General features: G+C 41.8%; 1 protein-coding gene across 1 annotated transcript in view; it reads left to right on the forward strand.

Annotated features, from left to right (window-relative positions):
• lrrc4ca (leucine rich repeat containing 4C, genome duplicate a) overlaps positions 1–21,465 on the forward strand; it is a 178,599-nt gene that overhangs the window by 55,345 nt on the left and 101,789 nt on the right. Inside the window, exon 2 of the mRNA XM_030426537.1 lies at positions 3,223–3,302. The gene's annotated coding sequence lies outside the window, so the exon portion shown is untranslated. The remainder of the gene's footprint in view (positions 1–3,222; positions 3,303–21,465) is intronic.

Below are 21,465 nucleotides of genomic sequence, written 5' to 3' on the forward strand. Positions count from 1 at the left end.
GTGTTTTGAACTCCCTCACATGGATTAATGCGCTGACCCTTACACTCCATTTCACTATTTAGCACTCGGATGCTGCTTTCTGTTGTGTGTCTACAATATTTCTGCCGTTAACGTTTAGTCATACAAAACATTTCGCCCTCTAATTGGACTAATTGTTCCTCAGTAATTGTCGTCACTGAAATTCAACTCATTGTGCCCATTTAGTGCGTGGATGAAATGACAGGAGAGTGAACAGCCAGGTAGCAGGCGGTGGCCAGCTGGCACTGCTTCCTGGCTCTAATGAAAGACAGTCAAAGGAGTCAAACACAAGCGGTAATACCTCCGACCGTTCGTTAATCTGATGATGAAGTGGGTTTATTATATGAATATATTAAACGCCGATTTTTCCTTGAGATGCAGTCGAGAGCTGGGAGGCTAAAATTTGAAATCTAACTTACCCAAAAAAACAACAGCAAAAAAAAACACATTAATTCTTCATCTGTTGAATTGATTTTGGAGTCAGTTTCTTTGTGGTGCAGGGTCGAGTATTTGACGTCCAGATTTTGATTCTGGCCTCTTTCTTATTCCTCTCCAAAAGAGCATGGTTAATGTTCAACAACATCCACTTTTTGAACAATGTTTCTCAGCAGTTGTCTGCCTTGTTATTGTACCTGGGGGCAAATGACAGACGCTGCTTACTCAACTTACCGAGGATTTCTTATAATGTATTTATCGGCCCTTCATCGTGTTCCCCTTAATTGGTGATCAATCAACATGACATGATATTTTTATGCATAACACAGCACTAATTCCATTTGCTCATAGTGTCATCGTGACAGAGTTCATCAGGAATGACTCACGAAGAAAGTGTCGAGTACATCGATTTGAATATCTTTACCTTTATGTTCATACATGCTATCAGTTTGACTTAAATGTTTGCGAGCCAGCGCAGCGGCTCAGTAGTTGCCTCGCAGCGAGATGGTTCTGGATCCAAATCTGAGAGGAGTTTACATGGTTGTGAGTTTCCTCCGGGTGCTCTGGCTTCTCCCCACCGTCAAATCATGTTTAACAGGTTAATTCTCTGGTCAGAGCCCCTTGACCAAGGAACTGGCTGCGATCTGGATTTGGGTCCCTGAGGTGCCACACATTGGCTGCCCACTGCCTCTCTGAGATGGGTTACATGCAGAGAACCATTTTCCGCAATACTGTGCATTGTATGATTGCATGTGATAAATACGGATTCTTCTTCTTCTCAATCTCTTCTTCTTCTACTAACATCCAAATTGGCAATATCGCTCTTTCAGTCAGTCAGACAGCCTACCCCTTTGGTCTAGACTGAAATATAGATTGCTTGATCGCTAACCCTAACCCTTGCAGTGTGCTAATTGTTAACATGCTAAATTATTATATGTTAATGGTGTGGTATGGTTATGTGGTAAACATCACCTGGTAAACAACAGCAAGCTTTTCTTGTCACTGCCTGCACGTAACATTCTTACATTCTCAGCCTTGCAGAATGTGGTTTGTATGAGGTTTGGTTTACTAGTACAACTTATATTGTTTTGCATCAATCCTTCCTTAAGAGGTCTCACGTGCAGTGCTTGTACGTGCAGCTTAACTCGACTCGGTCAATATCTCAATAAGCCCGATGTCCTCAGTGTCCGGTCTAATACTTAATGAGAACTCAGTTGCGTAACATTATTTACATTGTGGCGTGCTCCTGCTCAGCATTTGTCCATGTCTCCGGACAAGTGAAGTCAATTAACTAGGTTGAAATGAATAACGGTGAACTGTAGATTCATTTACATACCATCATGTTTAGAATATACCATTATGTGAACCCGTCAGGCTGTCAGCTTGAACACTTACAGACGCAGATTCTGTTTCCAGACCTGCTGTGATTTTTTTTTTTTTTTTCTATGTTTAATCAACACAAACTTGGACTCTTCCTATCTCGTACTTGCTCAGCCAGGCTAATCACAATACTGCAGTTTCTACATTAATTACTCTCAGAGCCTTGATACAGCTGACAAATGACTTTTTTTCCCCTCCCTTACCGCTGGTGACATTCTGTATTCACGGTTGGATAATACTACTCTCAGGGAAGTGTCCCGTGCAGTCTCTTCTCTCTACCGTGCCACGTTTTCTCATCCCTCAATTTCACTTTATCAACTCAAAGTACAAATTGGGGCTTAGTGGCTTTATGGTAAATTGAAATTCATTGAAGCATTTACATGACATTTAGCAATGGTTGCATAATAGCGGAATAACAAAACACGTGTCAAACTGAACAGATTCGCTCTCTGTCTTGGCGCCATCTCATCGTTAACCCTGTGCATGCACTGGCGCGAAAATGTATCCACGCATATTATACTTGTTCCGTTACACACACACGACTGTGTTGTGTTTTCCTGTGTTTCCGGGCGTCTCTGAATGCACGAAAACAGTTTGTGTCGGTGGAGATGTCAGTGCAACCCTGATGCACGGCATGCACATACGACATATGATGATCCTTATGCAGGGGTAGTTGACGTTTAACAAAGGTAAAGTTTCTCGAACCTCCCAATGCGCACAGAACTTGTTGCTCCATGGTAACTATCGCTGCAGAGTCCAGTTCATTTGTATTCCACTGTGCCTCCAAAGACTAGACAGCCTTAATAATGATAGCAGATTGGCAACTGGAGCTGGTAATCGAGTGAAAAAAAAATCTATCGGCTGGTCTCAAAGGCCTGGGACGTCAATAGTCTCCACTGCATGTCTTTAAACATCCTTATTACTGCCAATTTCCAGCAAGACCGGCAACACAACTATCACTGCCTTGATTGCATCAAAGCTCAACGTGGCCACAGTGTTCGTAATGTCCATCAGATTTCAATTGTACGAAACCAATTTGGTTGTAAGGCGCTTTTGTTGTGTTGTCACGTGCAATCTCGTTAAATGAGGTGGAAAAGAATGTCTGATTGTGAATCAGCGCTCCATATGAAAGCTTCTCTTTATTCAGTACGTCTAGATGTAAACATCATCCAGTCACACCAGGAATGTCTCACAATTGGCAACACGATCTAAATATAACAAGCGTACAGCCTACAGCTACAACACATACCCCTCTGATGTGGCAGGTATGAAAGCATGATCATCTCATTTACATCTCTGCCAAAATGCCATTTTGTTGCAATTCGATTCTGATTTCTCTTTTTCATAAAAAACGAATTAGTAACATGAGACTCTCTCCTCTTTCTCTAGGTCCTTGAAGTGGAAGGATCAGACGCAAGTTGATTTGGACTATCAAAGACAACCGCAAAAAAAATTGGAAGTTTTGAAGGGTGAGTTGATCACTCCAGAATGTGTTTCTGCTGTAGGCTTCACTCAGGCTTCTGCGGTATGGAGGTTCTCCAAAAAGAAGAGCACACAATAAAACAAAAAAGTATCCGTTACACACACGACTGGGCGTTAAGATTCCTCTGCACAGTCAAACTGTACACGGTGTGCAGCTGTTTGTTGCTGACCAGTGGAGGACTCAGGATGTTTGAGGGGCAGGGGTGAAAAATAAAAAGGGCACCACCTGTATGCTGGGGGGGGGGGGGGGTGTTGTGATACATTTATAATGACGAGAGGGCTCTTCACCACTTTTTGTTCACCTGAACGGCCAGCTTGAGGGCACTTTATCATGTTTTATCCATAAGAGATCCAATAGGGCACTTGCACTCGCTGTGTTTTTTCGAACATGGGTCGCCTCAACAGTGCTGCTGACAGCTTCACTTTCACTTCAACGGTTCTTTCCTCACCTGCTGCGTAAATGCCTGAAATTATATAAATCCTTCTTTTGACTAATTGATGCACGGAAGTAATTTCTAAATTTCTCATGATTGCTACCAACCCTTACCATACCCACCCACAATTTCCTCTATTTCTTCGTTCTTTATCCCAACCTGTTACCGAACGAACCCCCAGTGTGCTTTGCATGGGCGTCTTTTGTGACCGACGGAACTGAATTAGGTTCCTTAACACTGAATCGTTAAAGCAAAGGTGAATTGTTGATTTCCCCTAATCTCTTCCCTTCTCTCATGTTTGAACGCAAAATTAGCTGCCGTGCTCTTTGCGTCCTCTGGCCGTTCCCGGCTGTATGTACTGGATATTCAGTGCATTTCCTGTTGGAATGATAAAAAGACAGAAGCAGCGCATGTGTTCAGCTCAACAAACATCTCCAGCATTGATTAAAACTGGGTTTTTTTTTTGGAAGGGGGGAGAACAGTTTTGTATTCATCATTCATGAGAGTCATTTCACCTCCCCTTCAAGTGGCCTTCAGAGAATACTGGGAATCGAGTATTTGCACCTCATGAATTGTGAATTTCTCTGTTGTGGTGGTTAACTTCCAGAGTGAGAGCGGAGCACAGTGATAGCAGTTTGTATCATTTCAAGAGTCAGCGACGAACGAGCAACACTCAAATCAAGCACACACACACACACACACACACGCGTGCATTCAAACACTCGAAACGATGAAGGAGTAAAGAAAAAGAAAGGACAAAAGGACACATGAGAAACTCAAAGCAATTTCCGCGAAGTGTTTGCAAAGCTTTTCATTATCCTTTGTGCTGCAATTTATGGAAAAAAAATGGCTGCACATCAGTTTGGGGAAAAAAAAAAAAAAAAAAAAAAGACAGGAAGAGGATTTGGAGAGGCAGGTGAAAAACAGAGAGATTAAACCATATATTTCAGTAAAGCGATCCATAGCCAATATAAAGGGGCTCTCCAAGCTGCACGCCTGCACAGCAAGCAGGTGTTTGTGCTCTTATCAGTCTGGAGTCATGCCATATCAAGCACAGCCTTTGAAAAATATGAGATCACATTGCACGATAAAGAACATTTGATGTTGAAATAGACTGATAGATGCACACTGAGCGGAGCAAAGGAAGAGCCTTCAAATTTGCATGTCACATCCTGGAGATTAGGTTTAAGGCCTTCAACCACCTGTGATAATTCTGTGCTGAGGATGCTGAGGATTGTTATCTCTGGAAGCGGATGCTGCAAGTAGATTGCTTTATGAATTATTTGGATTGGTATCCTTCAATTATACATTACAGTATGTCTGAATGGGAAGTCTCCAGTGGAGTGTCGGCGGTGGATTTTCCTGTTTCCTGAATCGTATAGTTGCATAAAGGAAAGCGGCATAACTAGAAATATAATTACATTTAGGTGTGTAACATGAAGACACGAGCTGCAGATGCTGTTTTCCGAGTTCAATGATGCGGTTAAATGTTCCATTATTCATTTTCTATGTTTGATTTTTGTATTCATATGTTGAAATTTGGATGAAACTCAAGATGAGCATGACATGTGTCCCTTAAAAGCAGCCTTCGATTCAGTTTCAGGTTTCTACTGCTAGCTTGTTTCCAGAGTAACTGTCTTTATTGTTGCAGCTTTATGTTTTTCTGTTGGTCCGATTTCTAACTTTTCTCTCATCACAATACTTTGCTTGTGCTCTGGTTTCGGCTTAGGCACAAAAAACACTTGTTTTCAGGTCAGGAAACCAAAATGTTTTCGTATAAAATGCAGGTTTGGTCTCCAGAAACACAGCTGGAGATGCCCGAGGTCTCTTGAAAAGACCTTGTTTTTGATGCCCCAGAACCAAAAATGGGCCGACTGACCTCAAGGTCTTTAGAAAACACCTTGTTGTGTTCATCGCAGACGCGGCTGGATACTGCCCACAGGTCTCTTCACAAATATCCAGTGGCGTCGTCTTCCCACATTTTTAAACGCAGATTTGAAATGCGGTCACTGGATTGTCAGCCTTGTCGCCTCAAACTCCGCCCCCCCCATCCCCAGCAGCTCTGAACGTGAGCATGTGGTCATAAACTACCAACATTTGTATCATGTTGGCCGGCCTATTCCAGCGCTGCGTGACACAAACTGTACACTGTGGTTGTTTTGCGTGATGATATGCACATTTTAAGTATCTTGTGAAACATGAAGTCAGATAACGTGCTGCTGATTTGAATGGCGGAGGGTTCTCTAACTCAATTTGGCTCAGTTCTACAACTGTCATTCCACATCTGTTAAACTCGTTCAGTCTGTGCCTCCTTCACTCCGTCTCTGTCTCTCTGAGTGCGTGCTCGCTGCATTGAGTTGCACGAGTACTCCGAGCACTCAAATGCCTCGTTTAGACAAAAAGTGGGAATTGGTTGAGGCCTTATGCTAAAAGGAATAAGAAAATCGGGTCTTGGGTGATACATTTTTTCTGCTACCATCCTATTTTTAGATCCAGCTTTTTTTTTTAAGTTTTTGGTTTATCACCAGATTTTTGCATAATACTCCTCTTCTTCTTTTACTGCCCATCCACAGATGTATCACAGTGCTTTCCAAAAAAAGAAAAAAAAAAAAAAAGCCTCATATTCAGTGCAACATATGCGCTCACGAGAGGATCCAGGTGTTTGGTGTGTGCTCGTGTGTGCGCACGTGTATGAGTGTAAGCTCCGTTCGCTGCAGCTGGCTCGCTGCTTGCATGCTCCTCTACACTGAGGCACTCGGACAGACCCCTTCAGCATTAATTACTGCGGCCATTAATCAGACCAGCACAGATATCTGTGTAATCCCTCTACAATGCAGTTTTCCTGGAGGGGGGGGTACCAGTGTTAATTGGATTTGATTGGATAGTGGTATGATGCTGCTCAGAGAACATCTTAAGGTAATAATTAGAAGATGGATCAATTGGTCCTTTGTGGCACTGATCCTGCAGCGTGGACTGTGCTGCAGTTTCCCAGGGCTGCTAAAACGAGGGAGCATAATTCGGCCCTTAAGAGCACCACCGACCTGGAGGCTATTTTTATTGTGCCACGATGTGACGTGTTAATGTGCAATGGTCTTGATAAATATCTGAAACACATACATCTCTGAGGAGAAACGATGATTTCTGAGATACCTCTAATTCCTCAGATTCTCTGGGTTTATTGAAATAAATCACTACCTGCAGGAGCTCCATTACCCGGGCCAGACGAGGTCTCTGAGGTTATCTTGACAAACACTCTGCCGGCACGTCTTTGGCATTGCTGTACTTTTGTTCTAACGGAATTACTGCTGAGTGTCTTACCTCTGTTGTTCGTCACTGTCCCATCCCATCCCCTGTACAGACCTGAATTTAGGGCAGACGTGAGAAGCATTCCACACACAGACAGTATGTTGACGGCGACGGTGTTGTTTGAGTCAGCACAACTCCAAAATGTTCATCTACACGCATTCGATGCCGCTCTTTTTATCACGTACAGTGTGTGCACATACTTTGGATGTGAGTGCAGATGAATAGATGAATGAATAAATAAAGAAATGATACTGATGCCATTTTGTTGAAGTCAAATTCAGTCTGCCTTCTTTCTGTTCTTTTATTTTTTTTACTCCCGGCTCTCTATTCGCGATCAACTTTCAAATTACGCATCACTCAGATGTCACTCAGTAAATGCCTCAGAGGTATTCTGAATAAAGGCGTGAGAAATAAATCCACTTTAAATGCAAAAGGACAAGGAGTGAATACTTGTTCAGATAACACAAGTGTTATTCAGTTCATTTTGTCAGGAGACTCCTGGACTCTCTATTCTGCGCTGTCCTTCATCTTTAAAAAGAATAAATAAATAAAAATTCTCTCAACAACAAAAATCACTCAGAAGCATCTACATGAGAAAATAACCTTGACTCCTTCATGAGGTGGTATTTTCTTGTAAGTGCCTCCCGGGGGGAGGGGGGGGGCGACTCTTTGTGCCACATTTCTGCATGTCGAGTTTGGCAGCTCTTGGGTCAGTCTCCGTTGAGTTTGGTTGCTTCAGTGGTTCTCTTGGCTGTCGAGTCAAAGCTCATACTCCCACTGCACATGTCTCTCTGCCTTCTGGCAGCGAGAACAAACCAAATAAATGTCTGTGCTTCTTTTCAGGAAACTGTTTTAACACAGTTTTTTCTTTTTCTTTTTTTTTGTTTTTTTTTTTGTTTTACCCTGTGGTAACGTCCTTTCAGTCAGTTGCACTTAACAGCTGAGGCAATGGGGAAAGATTGGCTAATTGTTGCTTCACCTCTACTAAAGCCGCTGCAGGTTTCCTGCAGGGAAAAAAGCCAAAAGACCTGGGGAGGCTGGGGAAAGGGCTGGCCATCTGGAGGAGGATTTTGTGTAGTGGCCCATGTTGTGTAGTTCTTGTGTAGTGCAGACTCCATACAATATTTGCGTGTCGGGTCACAAGTTCATTACATCTCATGAGGCCAATATCTTTATGACTTTAATGTGAGCTGACAATGATGAACCGCTGAAGACGTTTACTTTAGGGTTCCGCCTGGGCCTCGAGAAAGCACAGTGGGAGCCATTTTTGTTCATCTCATGCACACGAAAATACAGACCTGCCAATAGTTTCACACTATTCAACTGATCTAGTCAAGATATGCAGCGGAGGCAACGAAGAATACCGCAAACTATCAAAGATGGATGGGAGCAACTCTGGATTTAAAATGCTTTTTGAAAAGCAAGAGCTCAAGGACAGACACGATGCTTGTTGGTGACTAACACTGAAGTGGATTATTTATTATTATGCATTATTGTAATTAATATGTTTTTTTATGTGATGTTACCTTTAAGGTGTTGTTAGAAATATAAGAAATCTTAACTAAGGAAAGGAAACAAAAAAGTCGTTAGCAACATGAACCCAATGTATTAGCACAACGTTAAACATTATTTCTGATGATAAAGGCGTCCTTGAGCTTCCTCCAGTGTTTTTCCTTCTGTAAGGAATCTCTTTCGTAGGCGAAATCCATCAATTACAGGGCCGTTGGAATGTATTTCAGAAGTTGAATATAAATCGAATAGCGAGTGCAGTTTGCGGGGAGGGCCCGCAGGGAATGCTAATGCACACCATCCTGGATTTTCTGCCTCGCCCCGAAGGTCTGTGACTGAAACTTCTGTGAAGCATTTATGACTATAAGCAACTTTGTGGAGACCAGATGATGACAAACATTAAAAAAAAAACTCCAAAGTTATCACCAGTCGAGACCCGAGGGGCTCCAAGAGTCACCTTCACTCGTCGTCAAGTTGTTATTATTTGTATTTTTTTAAGCTATTCTACAGCTACGCCACAAATAACCCAGTTCATTCGGCTGCAGTTGTTGATAATTTCTCACGGATAAGAAAGTCAAATTATGAGGATTTCCTTATGCCAATGTGACAGAATGGAAAGCTTTATAAAATATAGTGTGCAAGCTAATAGTATTTACAGTTGCTCTTAAAAATTCAGTTTGATTGGGAATCCACTTGTTTATTTTCCCCCAATCCCAGGAGCAGGAAAAGGGATCACAACTGGCAGAATACGCTTTTACTTTATCTTGAGCCACTAAGTCCTCGGCAGCATCAATCAATGTGAAAGGCTTTCTACGAGAAGAAAAAAAACAAAAAAAAACACACAGTCTCATTAATGCGCGGCTTCATAAGTCAGAGTGAGCACAGAAAAAAAGCACCAGACACAGAGAGCATTAACCTGCTATTTGTCTCCATATTCCCCCATTGCTCATATCGATTCATTTTGGCTTCTGTTTTTTTTTCCCCCTTTGGTTGTGCAAAAATGCTTGAAAAACGTACAACATGGGGGACAAAACTCACAAATACGTGCAACAAAGAGTAAACGGTGTACAGGAGGTGCAGAGAGTGTGAGGATGAATGTGAACGAACGGCAAAATTACGGCAAAGCTCAAAATGCCTTGTGTTCGGTAACTGATGCACAGGGGGACAATTTCTTTTATCATGGAAATGTTTCTGCTCTAAAAATACACTTAACTGAACTCTTTCCACTTCACATGTTCATAACAGCATGTAGCTAATTACGCGCCATCGCAGTTGTTATCTGTCAAAATTGCGAGATACAGTCCCACTAATTAGCAGAAAAATACGAAGCACACCGAGTTATATACAGAACATGTGGAGACGATGTTGTTGTCGACGTCAGCGTGCATCTGCTCTGTTTTTCTGTTTGTTCCTCGCCATCACAAAGAGCAGCGCACCTGCCACCAGAGACTGATCGAACAAGTCGAGGAGCGTGTTGCATGAGCTGAAGGACACGAGCCTCCCACCCCGCTGCACGTCTCTACATCCTCTCTGTGAAAGAAGACAGATGTCTTCTGCCACTCATTCCCCTCTCCGCTCTGTGCGCGCCACAATAGGTAATAGGGAACTCATCGAGGAACTTCTCAAGTTGGCGGAATCCAGAGTTAAATCTGAAGCCAGAGCTGTACGGAGGAGCACCGATACATCAGTAATGACATGGCCGTTACGGCGCGCCAGCCCTGCTGCAGCGTGTCTGGAGGAGTTCTCTGCAGGTCAGCGAGGCGCAATTGTTTGTGTAAGGTTTACCAGTCCACAGTCTGTGAGGTGTTTTGAGCTGTTTTGGTCTAATCTACATTACAAGTCTCCCAAAAAATGTTGGAATAACTGTCTTTTGTCAGAACAACTCAGTGAAGAGGGTCAACACGGATGAAAAATGCACTGATTCCAATTATTACTTTAAAAAAAAACATGTAGGCTGTTGATAGGTGACTGTAAACTTAACTTCTCGTCAGTTTTTCTTTTCATTTTGGTTGTTTCCTTTACAAGCCAGCCTCCGTCGTGTTGCATGACTTCTTTTTTTACTTTAGAAAATAGCAATGCGTATGGCCTCGCTCTCTCAGTGTACTGAGGACATTATCATTATACCATATATTATTACACCAACCGCTTTAAAAACTCGGGTCATTACATCCATGTGGATGCCATGACACGCACCGCCGACCCAAACACAGCTTCCAGACCAAGAACACTCATTCATGGCAGCGGCGCTCAATGGCAGTGACGCCCCCCCCCCCCCCCCCAGCGGGATATCGCGCCCATGTTACGGGCTATACTTGGACTGCTGCAGTGTTTGGGAGGGCGATTCGTTTCAAGTGGCATCCACATCACATGTCAGCAGCGCCCAAGGTTTCCCAGCAGAGCATCAGTGTTACTCATTTCACCTGTTGGTCCTTCTTATGTTGCGGCTCATACGCGTCTATCAGAATCAAGTGTTTTTACAGGAATTTGAATTATAGCTCCAAGAGCCCAGAGTCACTGATGTTGAATGGTTATACACCGATCACATGATACACATATACATCACATATGATATCTTCAACTTGAGTACTGCTTCGAGCCCAAACAACATATACAAACCAAATCACAGTCGCATCTGAAGGGTCAGCTCTGAGCCCCTTTGAATGAGATGTTACGTGAATGTCTTCTGCTCGGTTTGATTTAAAATAAGCAATGAAAGCATTTAAATGGATTGCAGGCTTTCTATGCCATTCATAGTTATTTCTTTAAAGTGGGCCACAAATGAAAAGGAGAGGTCCTCTTTTATTAAACAAGGTTTCGATGAGTTCACACCGCAAGCGGCCACCTACTCCTGCCTGTGTTCAGTGTAAAGGGTCCGCTCATAGCCACACTGTTAATACAAGGACGGTTCAGTGTAAATGAACTGCCCCACATGCTGTGACTCACTGAGCCCTTTTGTTTGTCTTAGAAACTCACAAGATTGATTTTTTAAAAAAGTAGTTTGTTTTTAAAAAGCCACGCAATTTACTTCATGTAGAAAATCAGAAAGTCCGTAATATTACATAACTCAAATGCTGGATCGGCATAACCATCAGTATTATCTCTCTCGCATTTAACTCCACCCAAGGATGTTTGTTTTTCGAGGAGCCATTCCAAATGTGGCGCCTGCTCCAATCAGCTTCTTTGTTGTGTAATTCAACTATATTCCTATAATGGGAGCGGAGCTTGAGTAGCATACCAATGTCTCAACAATTTCACAATAAAAGTCCATGGTTACGCATGATACAGAAAACCCAGTATGATTGAAGTCTGATGTTAACTCCATTCGTCAGCCGCACCTTTCCTCCCTTGCTCTTGTAAACCTGCATGGGTATGTTGAGCGTATTTATGCTGCTGCTCTATTTCAGGTGTGATTTATTTCATCATGTCAGGATGAGATCGTCCGGGGCATTGATCAGGTTTTCAGATTGGTTCCCATCTGACCATGAAAAGCTTGAATTCTTCATTGTCTTCTCAGTCATTGTTCAGGGAGGGAGACATTAGCGTCGAATATCAGTTGTAACTGTTTGTACGCGCATTAGTATGTATGTCAAATTATGTTGTCATCTTACAACTACGCAAACACACAAAAACAACTTAGCTAATGACAGTTGTTGGTCTTAATAATATCAAAGCACATGGGAGTGTTTTCTCACACATGGTGCCATTTATTTTAATTTTGAGTACACTGTGCATATGGGAGCAGTGCACGCACACACACACACACACATAGTTAGTGATGTTGGTGATGTCAAGGGAGAAATTGCTTTTCTGGGACCCCTGCTGCACTTCAAGGGACTCGCTCGGGGCTTATGTGATGTCTGTTTTGCGAGGATTGCCTCCTGTTTTCCTGGAATTTCTGTTTTGTACGATGAAATTTCACTTGATGTAATTTATTTGCTTAAAAACAAAACTGTGCTCAGGGCCCTTACTGTTGACTAATGTAGGTCATATGATAAACACAGTAATGCTTTTACAGTTTCCTCTTGATTGCTAAGACACATTGCTTGCTTTGACTCCATTTCCCAAAACACCGACCGCAAATCACTGCAGCTCTCTCCTCAAAACCATCGAAACCAAACCAAACTTTAGCTTCAGGTTTCACACAAAAGGATCCAAGTTTTAAAGTAACACAGGCAAAGATATGTATTTAGATATAGATAGAAGATATGTGGCCTTATTAAACAATCTATGGCACATGGTTGTGTTTAGGTGTCCAACTCCCTTTTGTTGGTTAAACGGATAATCTTTGTGCAAAGGTGTTGTATTTAGACTCTTAACTAGTCGGGAATGTAGCGTAGAACAAATTAAACCAATCAGGTGTCATCTCCAATGCCCTTTAAGAGCCAGGTGCGTCCGAACCTGGAGCCTGAACCTCGACAGCTCAGACGCACAGTCCAGATTCATACGGTAACATAGTTGGGCTTGAAACATCCGTCCTACTGATATATCCTGAGATCCGGTCTAAAAATATTTATATCAGAAGATAGAGCTCAATTCTGTCACCTCTAGACAGTTTCCTCTGTCCTGTCACATTTGAAAATATAGCTTTTAGTTTTGTTGCTTAAATATGCCACGGTATGTGCTACACTGACATGCACTGACACATGGAAAGGTTTTAAATAGCTTTAATGAAAGCAGCCTCTCCAATCATTACATCAGAGTGACCGCGCGTTGTAATCTCGGTCTGCAGAAGTTGAAAGAGCACAAAAAACTGTCTCCCTGCTGCGACCCACCACGTGGATACAAATTGATAACTTACCTCCTCTACACTTTGTCGCCCGTTTGTACAAAATGTGGCAATTATAGCAATCCTGGAACAGTTATAACAATTATTCCGGCAACACCTCTCTCCCCCTACCCTCTCCATGTATAACATACTTGGCCATCCAAACGTCTTCCCTTGTTCATTTTGATGCTAATCCATAATTCTGCTGAAAAGGGAAAGGCTCTCCGGAGCCCAGATCAAAGGCTCGGCTGTTCTCAGCAGGCGCCGCAAAGGCAGGTAGAACATCCATTCCTTTTTTTTTCCAATTAAAAAGAGCAATTATGAAGGCCCTTTCCTGGCTTATCAGGGGATGAAACAGTGATCCTTGTTGTGGTTAAACAAATGAATAATGGAGTGCTGGTGTTCAACAAGAGAGACAAGATTCATCCAGATCCTTGCAGGTGACTGTCGGCCAGGCTGGTCTTGTGGCGTTTTTTTTTCCGTTGCTCTGTGCAGAAATGTTTGCATTCCAAAAAGCCTGCAGGAGAGCTATTTTGGGGATGTACTCATCATTCAAGTAATGCACTTCATCTTCACCTGCATTAGAACATGCAGGAGCAAATTGGTTCTTGATGTATTCTTCATGTCCACCTATTTCCAGTCCATGTCTGTGACCAGTTTTTAATACCGCAGGGTGTATTTGTTGGGTAAAAAAAAAGAAAAAGAAAAACATTTCCTCCATTCACACTGCTGTAATAGAATTCAAGGTTTATTGGGCCAACATATCCCCAACCCACCTACTTAAGCTAACTGAGACTCCTCTGAGTGTGAGCTGTAAATCCTAGACAAGATTTGGTATTATAATGCTAAAGATCTCTTCAGAGTCCTGGGCTGGGCTGGATTTGTGCCAGGGACATTTAAGCTGTAGTTAAGTTTCTTGTGACCAAGGTTAATTGTGTTTCTAAATCAGCAGATGAGGTATTGTTCTGAAATGAGATTTACCGAATGCAATATCCTCAGTATAACTGATCTCAAATGTTAGATTAGTAGGCAGAAGCTCAACCACACCGCAGCAGACACCTCAGTGTGTGAAATGTACTAATCTCTAATGTCATCAGTCACTGTCTGAAATATTCTCCTCTCAGGGGATATGGATTAGAATTTGCACATTGGTTATCCAGCTTAATTTCCTCAGTAGTACCAGCAGGGTTTAAATTGTTTTAAATCCACCTAATATGTCGAGATCCAAGCTCTTCATTCCTTTGACTAAAAATCTAAAAAAAAAAAAAAAAACAATTCTGAGGAAGAGAACATCCCTTTCAAATAATGCATTTCATGAGGGGTCCGTTCTTACATGTTGCTCCGCGTATTGATGAAAACAACGGGAAGGGAACAGCAAAAGATCGTTATCCACAGTCTAAGCAGTTTCACACTGTTGAGCTACCAACATCTTTACCCAAATTGCTTGTTTGCTCAAATTACTATGGTGGCTGTGGTCTCACAGGGCTACTTATCTCCACTGGAACTGCATATCTGCACATGATTACAGGTTTCTATCGCAGTTTACAGATTCACTAGAAAACATGATATAAAAAAAAAAAAAAGAAAAAGGAGAGAAACGACAGAGCAAAACAGCCAGCGCATCATGTCGTCTGTTTCTGTTTGAATAAATACTTACTCTGCTGTCGATTCGACATTGTTTCCACACTTTGCACACACGCATTTTAGAAATTTAAAGGAGACATTATGTAAATTTTTCGGGTTCATAATTGTATTTTGAGTTACACCTTGAATATATTAACATGCTTTGGTGTTCAAAAAACACATCGGTTTCCTCACACTGTCCGTTGCTACAGCACTGTATTCCTACTCTGTCCGAAACGCTCTGTTTTTAGATCCTGTCTCTTTAAGGCCCCGTCTCCCGAATAACCCAGTCTCCTCTGATTGGTCTGGACACGACCAACAACAACAGAGCAGTTTCACTTAATTCAAGGCGTATGTCCCAAACTGGCTGCGAGATGTAAATTATGCAAATGTGTGACAATGTGAAGTAGTGTGATGTCATAAGGTCATGGAGGCGTTTCAGGACCAGTGTTTTCTGTGGGAGAGAGGAGCTTCTGTTGGTGCGAACGTTGACATTTTTAAGTTTCAAGATCTTTGACATGCACAGGAACATACACAGAAAACGAAAAAGCTTGATACGTCTACTTTAAATGTCGGGGTGAGATTTACAGTTCTACGATTCCTCAATATAATCTTTTAATTTAAGAGTCATGTTGCGTCATTTACTTTTTTCCATGTCATGGTCACACGGCGTTGTATTTATAGTAGTCTGGGCTGCCTATTAGTTAGACAAAATCAGCTGGTAAAAGCAATGTGCAGTCGTTATTCTCCATGACTGACTCGTCCTCCTGGTTTAAATCAATAGTGATTTCATAACAGGCATGCTCGAGCATCAGCTTTTTTAAAGTCTAGCTAAAATGAAATTGAATTTTTTTCTCTGATGTACCAAAGAGATCTTCTTTATAAATTAGATATCCTGCCTTTTTTACGGGGAAAAAAAAAACCTGTCCAAAAAGATTTGTTTTCTTTTTAGAAATGTTTAGACTCTCGCTGGCGCCGTGCGTCTGTCCTTATACCACCAACTCTATATTTGTTTTGTGTGCAGAAGGTTAATCAAAACATTTCATTTTGAAATGTATTTGCATAAAGCTTTGACTGTCAATGACATGATGTGTTTTTTTTTTTGTTGTGTTTTTTCATCATCTTTAAATGTTAATTATTATAATGAAACCCTGACAATGTAATGCAATCCAATGTGACAGCTACGCAACCGATTTTACCTTAATGAAGCAAATACACTTAAGAGACATATTATGGTAATTTTTTTGCTTCATTCTTTTACTTAATGTTAACTCTACAATAGGTTTATGTGCTTTAATGCTCAAAAAACACATCAGCTTTCTCGTACTGCCCAGTGCCTTCTCTGCTCTGATTGGTCATCTTACACATGCCTGAGCCAGCAACCCTCACCATGTGTTCAGTAACTTCTACTGTGAATACAGGCATATATCATGCAAATGTGCGACATAGTGATGCAGTGTGATGTCATGAAGTCGTGAAACTAAAGGCGGGACTAATGACAAAGCGTTTAAGGCTCTTCAGGAGCAGTGTTTTCTGTGGGAAAGAGAAGTTCCCGTTCTATATCAGCAATAAAAAAAACACACTGAAGAAAAGGTAAAATCTGAAAAGCACAAGTCACCTTTCAAACAGTTTCAGGAATTTATTCATTCAAATTCATTTATTATAATTTGAAGGCAATATACAGTATGTATGCTTTATTATACTGTAGTACTCTACTAGCTTGCAAAGCAGGTGTTCGTGTTAATGTGTCCTCCCCCTGTGTATTATAATACACAACAAGCAGAGAAAAAGGCAGGATAGGACAGAAAAAGTTAAACCTGCAGTGCAGAACTTTTGTCTACCCCTTATGGAACCACTTTCGACGTGCTTATTACGCCATAGGTTCCACCATACTCCTGTTCGCTGCGATCTACTCCACTGCCACACTTACTTCCTCCTTCACCTCTGGCTAACTGATTATTACAGGTAGACGTAAAACGCATCGCTATGGGTGTGCCAGCATGGGGAAGTCTCCGAAGACACATGAGCACATGGATGAAGAGGTGCTGATGAGGCTGCAAGACCCCCTGACATGTTTTTTTTTGTGCTCAACAAAATAAATATATTCATGAGTAACTTTTGCACAATTTAGACAAGGGCCAAAATAACCAATCTGTCACAAATGGTATCATACACCCCTTTAAAGTCATTATATAGAGTGACCTCTCAGCATCCCCACCTGTGACTGACTTCCAGCATCCTGGCAAAAACATCCAATTTAGAATAATCTATCTAGTAAATACAGGGATATTAATTTGGAGGTTACAGGCTTAGCCAGCATTGTGTTAACTGGTTTGATAAGGGCTTTAATCTAATGGGTGTTCATTCATATGTAAAAGTCCCACACTGCAGGTTTAAGCTACAGGCTCGTCTTCAGAGAACAAAAAAGAGGTTGAAGATGAATTAATTCATCGTAAACTGCTGGGAGTAAGGGCACATCAGAGTTTTTCACTGGAGTGGAATGAAAGTTGAAAAGGCTAAATACAACACCATTGTCTTTATCAGCTCAGCTCTTCATTCTTGAGCGAGCTCGCTGAGAAGTTCAGGATGGATTGTCGATTAACTTGATTATGGTCGCAGCTACGCACGTGGAAGCCGCACAGGAGAGCCACAGAGCATCATTCTGTGCAGAATTAAAACCGCGTGGTGCTCCTTTCCTGAGTTGTCCACTTTATTTAACAGTTTTAGGGGACATAAAATCTGGTCTACAGCATTACGATCATCACTGTTGAGTCTAATTTAATTTACCCAAATCTCCATCATCTTTCCTAAATTATGCCTCACCTCATTCGAGCTTATTGCATTAATGGATCCAAGCGTAGCCTATTCAGGGGCTGAAATGACTCTTGGTCTCTCTGAGAAGAAGTGATGAGATGTAACAGCAGTCCCTTTACTTTTCCCTTCACTCACCAGCGTCTCGTGTCCTCATCCTTGAAGTCGTTATCAATCTTTCTCCCCTCCTGTGACTTAAAGATCTTGACGGCGGATGATTGCGTCGTGCAGCCCCTCACTTTGCAACTTATCATGGGACATTTGTTGTGATGACAAATCTTAATGCAGTGAGAATTCGGTAATTGTTTCCCATGCAGCCGCTTAAATTTACGTTGTCAGGTTTTCATTACGTCCAATTTGGTTGCCGCGTCGTCTCTCCTCCCATCAGAAAATCCCCTGAAAGACACAATACTTGCGTGTTTGGCATCAAAAGAAGCAACAGGGTAAACATTGCATGCACTGTATCAGGGGAGAAAATACCCCAGGGGAGCTCCAGTTGATTAATTTTCAAATGAGTCATTTGACAATAATTAGAGTAAATTTTTTTTTTTTTCAAGGTTAACTTTGACATCCGTCTCTTAAGTTTTCAGCTCCATAATGAAAAAGTACAAGCAAGCCAAAAACAGAAACCCAAAGGGAGACTTTGTTTATTTAAGGCTCCAGCTGGTACGATAGTAATACTGATGCCTCGGGTTTTCTCAACTCGTCAGATTCTGACGCTTTGGGATTTGACGAGAGACTTAAAAATCAATTATCCAGAGCTTTGAGAAATGACAATAAGATTTCTTGGATACAGACGTGTTTAAACAAATGAATCGCATGAATCGGATCCATTTAATAGATATCAGTACGAACTTCAAAATAGATAAATAAACATATGTCAGTAAGTATCCCTGTTTGTTAGTTTGATAAAGGGCCAGTGTGCAGGATTTTTGGGAATCTCTAAAATAGAAATATAACACTAAGAATTGATTAATTCCTAATTAAATCTAAATGACTTAATTTTGGTAAAATCAACTGAAACTGAGAATTACTGTGTCTTTGATACCTGATAATGAAGTAGTGGATGCTCATGTTGAACCATCATGTTGCTACAGTAGCCCAGAATGGACAAAACTGGCTTGAGAGAACACATTGTTTGTGCTGTCAGTGGTCCTGGTTATGGGAGGGTTAGAGGTTACATCTGTGTTGAAGATCACTTGTCTACTTGCCTGAATCTATTAAAAGTAATTTACAATTTAACACATGCTTTCAGTGTTTGACTCAATGCTGGGTTAGTTCAGGCCAACGTTATTTATTTCATTTCGCCCCTTCTCGTACTTTGGGTTATTCAGAGGTACTTTGTATGGGCCCCTGCTCATCGCAACCCAAATCCAGACAGACAGAAGAGGAAATCAACACTCAGTCTGCCAATCACACACAATTAGACCAAAATGTCTTCCGTCCCCCCGGGGTGATCTCCCCACATCCATTGCTGAAAGATCAACAAGGCAAAGAGTGAAAACAGAATGAGGAATTGTTAGGAATTTAAATACGGGGGTTGGGATGGTGCCGGATAACAAGTTCGCCGTCCATTTTGGAGCTTCTGATCCTCCGTGAACTCGTGTTTTTAAGCCTGATAAATATTTTTATGGCCCAAGGTAAACTTGATAGGAAAAGAATCAGCAAATTCCAATTTTAAAATGTAGGAAAGAAGAAAACTCAACTACTTTTAAGACTTTAATGAGTGCACATGTATTGACAATCAAAAATATCAATTGAATCTAGTGTAGACAGCAGAGAGGAAAATGGAGGAGTATTTCTGGGTTTCTGTCTTTTATATCTGTCCAATCTGGCCTTCCTTGTAAAGGTCAGCGTTTCCCCTTTTCAATGAAATATAAAACAATTATCAGTGGGGACGAGGAACATTTCTACCGCCCAAGTTCACCTGGCTATCACGACAAATCTCATAAAAAAATCACAGCCAGGCCGTCTCTTTGTTCCACTAAGATACCACCTTGAACGAGAACCAGGAAAAAACCCGAGCGCCGAAGGGGAGAACAGAAACTAAAGACCAGAAGTACAAAATGTTTGAAAGTGGAAACAGTACTCAGAAAAAAGTGATTGTTGTAGTGATGGCAAAGTGCTCAGTGGGGACAGTTGAGGATGCTGCGCACAGGCCACGGCTCTGCTACCACTCACACGGGGAGTAATTATCCATGAAATTCTTCTGGTTACGTTATTCCTGGAAGTGGTTCACAGCCGTGTCGTACATCCTCCAGGTGTCCGCAACAAAACGGTACACTTTGCTCCTCCGCCAAATAGGCAGATTCTGTGTTCTCAAATCTGTTCACGCGACGAATCGCTCTGTGTTCTAGCAAATGCTCACGATCCAACAGAAACGCAGTCAAAGTTTCGACGGAATTAACAAACTCTACCTCATTACCACCTTTTTTTAATTATTATAAAGACACAAGGTTTGGCTTCCCCCCCACTGTGGTGTGTAGATTCCTGCACTGAGCGGCTATATGCACGTGTCAAATGCGGGAATTGGAAGCTGATGCAGTTCTTCTAGCCATGGCGAGCACTTCAGCACCAATGCTATCATTTTATTCATTCTCACCTGCCACACACTCTCTCAGACAGAAAATCGCATTCTGTATATTACAGCTTGACAGAGGAGGGAGGGGGGGGAGAAAAGTGCAGCGCTAACATATTTGTGTAAGGCACTGACACCGCCTGATTCCATCTGTTCAGACAGTGAAATTGGGCCTCCGTTCTTTTTTTTTTTTTTTCACATTCATATCTATTTAAATTAAACTTGTCACGCTCCAAATAAGGTGGCTGTCAAAATAGCAGAGTGAACCAGCAACGACTTGACAAGGAAATAAATAAATAATAACTTAGCAGGTTGTGGTCAGCAAAAGCGCCCGCTGCCACTCCCACCCATTACTCCTCCAGCCTCCCAAAAAAAAAAAAAAAAAAAAAGTTACTGCTTGCGTAGACTCAGCAGTGCCAGGCTTAAGTTTTAGGATTAGGTTGTCAGAGACATTTTTTTTTTTTTTTTTTTGAAGATTTAAGTCACGCAAGTAGGTAACCTGAGGAGCCAGCAGGTAGCTTTATGCAGGTGTGAAAAGACTATGTTATGAGATTAGAGCTGTGATGAGCCGCTGGTGAACATCCTCCGGCTCTGGACAGCTGCAAAGTCATCACAGTGCTAATTTCCCCTCCAGAGTGGGGACTGGTATCCGAATTGGCAGAGATTCAGGTCTGAAACATGGGAAGCGAAGGGAACAGAAAGCACAGAAGACAACAAAGCGTCTTTCCCTCCTCTCGACTCCCTCTACCTGCGCCGAGGCATTTACAGTAAAACCTATTAATTGTTTGCCGTATTTATAATACGATCTGGGGTTAGTAAAAAGTGGCAGTTTCGGAAATTACAGTGCCCTGGGTAGTTCTCTCTAAATGGATTTTCAATGCCGCATTTTACAGATTGAACATGAATTAAACATGCCTTTTGGCTTTAGCCCTGGCATAATTCTGCTTCCTGCCCGGGCCACAAGTTTCAAGAGATTTAATGCGACTTTACAATTCACGGTCCTTCTGCTGTCATCCGACGCACGACGCGCTGATTGACTCGTGTTTTGAAGGCGAAAAAAAAAGCGAGGAGGCATTTCATGAAACAACTCGAGGATAAAACTTTCCCATTAAAACCAAAACCCT

The sequence above is a fragment of the Sparus aurata genome, chromosome 8 (genome assembly GCF_900880675.1).
Source record: "Sparus aurata chromosome 8, fSpaAur1.1, whole genome shotgun sequence".
NCBI classification, from domain to species: domain Eukaryota; kingdom Metazoa; phylum Chordata; class Actinopteri; order Spariformes; family Sparidae; genus Sparus; species Sparus aurata.